The 8267-nt window shown below is 41.2% G+C and overlaps 1 pseudogene; it reads right to left on the bottom strand.

Annotated features, from left to right (window-relative positions):
- Positions 1-760: 760 nt before the first annotated feature.
- On the bottom strand, positions 761-1830 carry LOC136322303 (calcyclin-binding protein pseudogene; annotated as a pseudogene).
- Positions 1831-8267: the final 6437 nt, after the last annotated feature.

The following is an 8267-nucleotide window of genomic DNA, read 5'->3' as shown; positions in this document are numbered from 1 at the left end:
TGCTTGATCTTGAGTTAGCCATTTTATGACTCCATCAGCTTTTAGAAATTATTCCTCAGGCTGGTGGCATGTTCTCATAGTCATCCAAGTGATGTCTTCATAGATCATTCTCACACATAAATACTTTCAGAGGAGAATCAGAGTAAAACAGTAACTGTGAAAGACAAAGGACTTAAAAAGGGCATGCATGGTTAATGCTCTGATGAGAGTTCACTTGATGAGAAAAATTAGCTATTTCTGTGGCGTATTACATTTTCACATACTTAGACAAGTATATTGCAGATTTCTAAGAACTCTATACAATTTCTGGATCATCTATATATTAGTAACATAGATACATGTACAAATAACCTAGGAAGACTTACCACCGTTTTTTTCTGCAGAATTTCAGGTTTTGTTTTTACTTATTCAGACATTGGTGGGAGCTGATGAGAAGAATTTGAAGGCAAGCAATAACTTGTTTTCTACCTCTCAGCAGGACACAAATGCATACGTTGTGGCATTTGCATTAGGCAAAACTTGCTTTTTCACATTTCCCATGAGAATGCAGTATTATTACCTTTTCTTGAACAAAATGAGCAGGTTACTAAAGGAAACCATTTTTAGAGGAAGTGTTCAATAAGCAAAGTTTGAATAAATCCTCCATAGTAAATGGGGGATTTGCTGCCTTTACTTAGAAGAAGGCTCTGTATCATTATCTGTCAAATTTATCTGTGCAGCTCACCAACATGTCCTTATTGGAAACGTCAATATCTCCATGTCACAAAAGAGCTTTTAAAGTCTCAAGATCCTGCATCTCCTTGGCTTTTTTCTCTCTTGGTTCCAGCCAGGCCTTATTAACGGTTTGTTTCATGTCAGCATCTCCATCTTTATAAGTCTCTTTAGAACATTCACCAGCCCCTCACTAGTATGATTCAGAGTCATAGGAGGGCTTTTCTTGCCCTTTTCTCCTCGAACCAGGTAGTCCCACTATGTGCTTCCTACTTTCTTTCTTCTACGTAAGATAATCCCCACATATGTCTTGACTTTTTTTTTTTTTTTTTTTTCATTTTTCTGAAGCTGGAAACAGGGAGAGACAGTCAGACAAACTCCCGCATGCGCCCAACCGGGATCCACCCGGCACGCCCACCAGGGGCGAAGCTCTGCCCACCAGGGGGCGATGCTCTGCCCATCCTGGGCGTCGCCATGTTGCGACCAGAGCCACTCTAGCGCCTGAGGCAGAGGCCACAGAGCCATCCCCAGCGCCCGGGCCATCTTTGCTCCAATGGAGCCTTGGCTGCGGGAGGGGAAGAGAGAAACAGAGAGGAAAGCGCGGCGGAGGGGTGGAGAAGCAAATGGGCGCTTCTCCTGTGTGCCCTGGCCAGGAATCGAACCCGGGTCCTCCGCACACTAGGCCGACGGACTTTTTTTTTTTAACTGCCTTCCACAGAGACGGTTTCAAGAGATTGTTCGCAATCATGAAGTAAATATTCCCATTTCAGTTATTTACCAGAAGATCAAATGCCCTCTCTAGGACGTGCGCCTGCATATTCTCAGTAGGGACAGCATGGCCTCCAATTAAGGTAAGGTAGATTTTCGCAAACTCATCTGACTGATCCTATCTGTAATTACTAATTTTCAAAATATATCCCATTGGCATGGGAACAGTCACAACTAGTTTTCCCTTGTCCACAAGCTCTGCTTTCCTCTGTAATTTCTGCTGCATCTTGCTTTTGATTTTCGTTTCAACCTCAGATTTTTCTGCTGTAAGGGCATCACGTACCCTTTTTCTAGTGACCATGTCCAGCAGCACCTTCCCTTCTCATCTAGCTCTTTCTGTAGCTCCTCCCCCTGAAGCCAGGGTCCAGCTGGGCAGGCGTGGCCCAGGCTGCTGCGTGCAGTGGAGTGGGCAGGACACACTGCACCAGCTTGAGTGGCAGGGCCCACACCCTTTGCCATCACTTCTTATTTCACAATGCTTCCCACACAATTTAACATACCAAATAAACCTAATTAGCTCAGCATCTCTCTTTTACAAGGTGACAGGTTTTCCAGGAGTACTCTGGGAAATCCCAGTTAGTTTGAAGTCAGATTCCAGTTAGAACTTGATTTGGAGAAGTTGTCAAAAAATGTCAAAGGGTTTGAACACTTGACTCCATTGTATCACAGGTCAATGTGAAGCAATACTTATCCATTTAACCAAAGTGACAATTAAGAGATTTCAAAGACAAATACAGAAAGTTACATAGCTATTAAAAAAAGAAGAAGAAGAAGAACTTAGCTCTTTTGATATCGAAAGGTCTTGGTTTTCTTAAGCAACCTAAGACCCGATAAGGACAACATGAAGCACAGAAAACTTCTTTTCAGACAAAAACCTTGGTTTCCTAGACTGATTACTTAAAGGAAAAGGAAAACCTCTTCTACATCTCTTATTGAGAGCAGACCAATAATCTAAAAAAAGTGCATTGTTTTAAAAAGAAAAATCCAAGAGTAATTTTTTAAAAACTCATAAATAAATCCATCAGATCTTAGCCAATATTGACCACACAAGAAAAAAATTCTTTTTCATGATTCTTTTTTCAAAATTTTCCAAAAATACTTTTTTAATCCACTCAATTTTGTTTTGTTTTGTTTTTTACAGAGACAGAGAGAGAGTCAGAGAGAGGGATAGACAGGGACAGACAGACAGGATGGAGAGATGAGAAGCATCAATCATTAGTTTTTCGTTGCATATTGCAACACCTTAATTGTTCATTGATTGCTTTCTCATACGTGCCTTGACCGCGAGCCTTCAGCAGGCCAAGTAACCCCTTGCTTGAGCCAGCGACCTTGGGCTAAAGCTGATGAGCTTTTGCTCAAACCAGATGAGCCTGCACTCAAGCTGGTGACCTCGGAGTCTTGAACCTGGGTTTTCCACATTCCAGTCTGACACTCCATCCACTGCGCCACTGCCCGGTCAGTAATCCACTCAGTTTTTGTGTGGGGTTTTTTTGTTGTTGTTTTGTTTTGTTTTTGTGACAGAGAGAGAGAGAGAGGCAGGAAGGGAGAGAAATGAGAAGCATCAATTTTTCATTGTGGCTCCTTAGTCTCCTCAGTTGTTCATTGATTGCTTTCTCACATGTGCCTGGACCAGGGGGCTACAGCAAAGTGAGTGACCCCTTACTCAAGCCAGCGACCTTGGGCTCAAGCGAGTGACCATGGGATCATGTCTATGATTCCACGCTCAAGCCAGCGACCCCCACTCTCAAGCTGGATGAGCCCGCACTCAAGCTGGCAAACTCGAGGCTTCGAATCTGGATCCTCTGCATCCCAGTCTGATGCTCTGTCCACTGTGCCACCACCTGGTCAGGCTAATCCACTCCATTTTTGTCATACTCTTTTCTTTTTCTCATTCCAGAACCATCATTTTACATTGGGACAAAATTGCTCTCTTTTTCCCCTAATAAGGACACGTACTTCTGCCTGACCAGTGATGGTATAGTGGATAAAGCACCAACTGGGATGCTGAGGTCTCTGGTTCAAATCTCTGAGGTTGATTGCTTGAGTGTAAGGTTACTGGCATGAGCACTAAATCATCGACATGATTCCAAGATCACTGGCTTGAAGCCAAAGGTCGCTGGCTTGAACAAGGGGTCACTGGCTAGGCTTGAGCCCCCACCCCTGGCTTTCCCTGTCAAGGCACATATGAGAAGCAACCAAATAAGGACCTAGAGTTGATGCTTCTTAACTCTCTCTCTCTCTCTCTCTCTCTCTCTCTCAAATCAATAAAATATAATAATAACAAATTTTTAAAAACACATACTTCATACTTTTCCTATCAAAACACATCTTCATTTCCTTACACACAGAGTTTTTTCAACTGTTATTATTTCTAGTAGATTCATTTACAATATTGATTAGAATTTTTAACTATTAGTAACCTTAATTTTCAGTAAAAACTAGAAACAGTCAATTGTGAACTGTCTGCCACATGCTATCATCCTACAGCAAATTTATGAATACATAATTTTATAATTTTCTAGAAGCATGTTTATTCCATAGTAACATTTCTCAAATTTATTAATAGACTCAAATATTTTAGCATCTATATACCATATAAAAACAAGATGGCAAAGTAAATAAACTTAAATTTATATTCAGCAATTAATGTTTCATTATTTAAGCTTCTTTGAAAATGATCTAGATATTCAATTGAATATGCATCATTAACTTAACAGTATCACTTTAATAAAGATTCAAGTTATCAGAAAGCTTACAACTATTTTTAAGTAGAATATTATAAATCATGATAATTGTTGAAAAGTTTACCTATAAACTTTTATCCCACTCTATTTAACTCACTTTTTTATAATTATGTTTGAATTACATATACAAGTTTCATGAAACATTAAACAAAGCTAGCCATTATCTTAAGCTGTTTTTCTTGTTGACATATATAGAAAGTAACAAAAAAATCACAGAAACAAAAGCCTAAAGTTAAACATATAGCTCTAACTTTCTTTATTTTACTATCATGTTTGACATGCATCAAGCAATTCCTTTTTATTGTACATTTTATTCTGAGGTTTGATTTATAGTGTTACAATCGTAAACATCTAGTAAAGATAATATAAGCATGTTTGTTGAGTAGACCTAGGTAGGAAAAAAATACATATCTGCATTATATTTAATGCTGAAAACTCCAAAGACATCCTTGTTTTATTTTACCAACAATTTTTAAACTACCATTATTTAACCAAAGGATAACCCAGATGATACAAATTTTAAAAAAGATACTTGGGTTAGGCCCTGGCCGGTTGGCTCAGTGATAGAGCATCGGCCTGGTGTGCAGGAGTCCCAGGTTTCATTCCCGGCCAGGGCACACAGAAGAAGCGCCCATCTGCTTCTCCACCCCTCCCCCTCTCCTTCCTCTTTGTCTCTCTTCCCCTCCCGCAGCCAAGGCTCCATTGGAGCAAAGTTGGCCCGGGCACTGAGGATGGCTCTGTGGCCTCTGCCTCAGGTGCTAGAATGGCTCTGGTTACAACAGAGCAACGCCCCAGATGGGCAAAGCTTCGCCCCCTGGTGGGCATGCCGGGTGGATCCCGGTCGGGTGCATGCGGGAGTCTGTCTGACTGCCTCCCTGTTTCCAACTTCAGAAAAATACAAAAAGAAAAAAAAGATACTTGGGTTACTTTCTATATTTTTGAGAGTTTTAGGAAAACTTAGTTTATATAAATGTTCATTTTCTTCTGAGCTAATTCTAATACAACTCCTTTGAGGATGCTTATAAATTAAATTGGTAATATCATTTGAAGATAGAAAAATATTACATATATCACATACATCTATCTATACATAAACATACAGACAGATACAAACAGAGATCTTACGGCTTCCATTTTACAATTTCAGTCATGAGTCAGTCAGCTACAACAATAGTAATTCACTCATTTATCTCCACTTTATATCTTTATCTAAATTGGATTGCCAGCAAATGGGACAAGTTAAGGTTACCTGTATACCTATATTTGTAAAGGAGACTTCTTAGATTTTCCTTTGGCCTGATATATATAACCTGAGAAAGGCTGTGGACTAAACCTCGGGGCAGTGACTGAGGAGTTACCCAGCAGCTGTCTGGATATCTCCAGTGCCCATCTAAGTGGACAAAAATAACCATTTCTGTTTCTGGTTTTGTTTTTTTTTCAGCTTCAGGTGGTTGCTTTTGGAGGTCCCCAGTCACTTGAGAACCCCTGATGGAGGACAGGTAGTGGCAGTAGGAGGCTATGGGACCAAAGTGAGAAAAGTCTGGCAGGGGACAGAGGGACAGGAGAGGTAGAGGTTGGAAGGGGGACATATACAAGTATCAAGGGAACTGTAGGGAATACTAAAAGTTGTAGGAGGAGGAAGTGAGAGCCAGACACAAGGGAAAGGGTGAGAATGCACAGGGACCAGCTTAGAGAGAATGTAAGTTTTCCAAGAAAACCAGTGAAATACCAAGTTATCCTCAGCAAGTTTATGCCGATGAGAAAAATAGCAGACAGAGTTGGCAGAGCACGTGGTCAGTAGAGGTTCAAAAGGGGATTTTAGTGGACGGAGAAGTTCCCATGGGAGAAGCAGAATTCAATAGAGAGAACATAAAGGCTTCCTGGAGAGCCAAAAAGAAAGAGTTCTAGCCCAGAGAATCAGGGAATAGTCCCCGCTCAGGAGAGAAAGCCAGGAAGAAGATATTTCCAGCTCAGCTGGTACTTTTCACACAAGGAAGCCTGAGATTTTAACTCGGCTTCTTACCGAGAAACCTAGGACCCTAACCCAGCATCTGTTTGCCTGGGACTCTAACTTAGCTTCTGAAGTCTACTCAGAATTTTAGAAACCAAAATCTGTTCTTCCCAGTTCCATCCAAGGTCTGTCTGGAGCGCTGATTCAGGAGTCAGCCTCTCCTGAATCAGTGGCTCCTCAGTCAGTCGTAGGTGAGGGCAAGGCATGCTTTTGAGGTCCTGGGTGAGAGGCCTGGGGTCCAGTGATGAATCTGATCCTATCCAAGACACAGCACCATAACTGCTAAAGAAAAAAAAATCCATGATGCTTGTTAAAGATGGTAAGGCACAGTTTATTCAGGGCCATCTTGATAGGTGTAGGGAGTACTGTGATGAGATTTTGCACCAAAGGAGAGAGATTGGATTCAACTCTGAACACAACACAAGCAAGTGCGTGTTCATAACCAAGGAGCGGGTGGGGGCAGTAGATGGAAAATTACTAAGAGGAAACATCAGGGGTGTGAGGGGTTCTTGCTAAACCCACCTAACAGGAGTCTTGTTAAAGACATACCAGGTGATCAGACATCACCTGGGGAATAGCAGAGGACAAGGAATCTGATCAGATATAGAGGGTGAGGGGTTCTGATAAAACTGACTTATCAGGGTTTTTGCTAAAACTAAATTTTATGAAGAGTGCACAAATAGATCTTGAAGAAAGTTCAGGAGCCTGACTAAAGTTTGGTCAGTCAAGCAAGGAATCTGTCAGTGGATTTATTTTAATGAGAACAGGAATAACAAAAATGAGCAGTGGAGGATCCTAAAGACAAAAGTTTATGTTTTTCTAAATTTAACTCAATACCATCTGGCCAGGATTCATTAAAAGTTTCTTCCTCTACAAATTAGGTAACCTTTCACCCTCGGAGAGATGAACAAGGCCCCAGAGCAGTCACAGCCTACAGTCCATGAAAGGAAGCAATCTGATGAATAGAGAGAAACATCACATTGTAGAAGTGCCAATAACTAATCATAATTTCCCTAACCCAAGTCCCCCACCTCAAGTCATTTTCAGCAGCTCAAGTATCCTTAAAGGTTATGTAGCTGCCCGGAGAGGCCTGTGGTATTGAACTAGAATTTATAGTTGAAACTTGGCTGTGGAGGGACATGTGCCTGGGGGACCTCTGGTCAGAGTGACACCTGGGAAACCGGTAGGAACGTAAATAAGGGGAGTAAATTAGAAAGTTGGCAAAAATGATGAAAAGAAATGGTCACCTTCCTGCATGAGAAGAAAATTGTACATACAGGGTCTCAAGAATGAAATCTCTTTCTCTTAGATAAAAATAACTTTATCTAATTACAGATGGGCTCGTTTCTTGCTGGAAAGTTGTTTGGCCTTGTTCAGCTTGGTCTTAGGTACTCAACATTCTCAGGCTTGGCCTGGCTTTCTCCAGTAAGATTTTATCTTTCTTTTATGTTTTTAATGTATTTATTTATTTAGGTGAGAGAAGGGGAGATAGAGAGACAGACTCTGCATATGCCCTGACTGGATCCACCCAGCAACTCCTATTTGTGGCCAATGCTCAAATACAAAGCTATTTTGAGCTCCTGAGGCTGTCTGGCTAGGATGAGCTATCCTCAGCACCCAGGCTATGCTTGAACCAATCGAGCCACTGGCTGCAGGAGGGAAAGAGAGAGAGGAAAGTGAGAGAGGGGGGAGGAGCAAAGCAGATGGTTACTTCTCCTGGTGTGCCCTGACTGGGAATTAAACCTGGGACATCCATAGGCTGGGCCAATGGTCTATCCACTGAACCACCAGCCAGGGCCAAGATTTTCTCTTTTTGGAAAAAGAAAAATAGTAAAAAAAAAAAAAAAAAAAAAAAGAAGAAGAAGAAGAAGAAGAAGAAGGGGGGACTATATAGTGAGAACACCAAAGAATGTCTGAGATTCTGAGTCATGGGGGAAAACATTCTTGAATTTATCCTTCCCAAAGTTATTTTTATCTAAGAGAAAGAGATTTCGTTCTTGAGACCCTGAATGTACAATTTCTTTTTTTTTTTT

The sequence above is a fragment of the Saccopteryx bilineata genome, chromosome 2 (assembly GCF_036850765.1).
Source record: "Saccopteryx bilineata isolate mSacBil1 chromosome 2, mSacBil1_pri_phased_curated, whole genome shotgun sequence".
Lineage (NCBI taxonomy): Eukaryota > Metazoa > Chordata > Mammalia > Chiroptera > Emballonuridae > Saccopteryx > Saccopteryx bilineata.
This window is presented reverse-complemented; position numbering and strand designations above follow the sequence as displayed.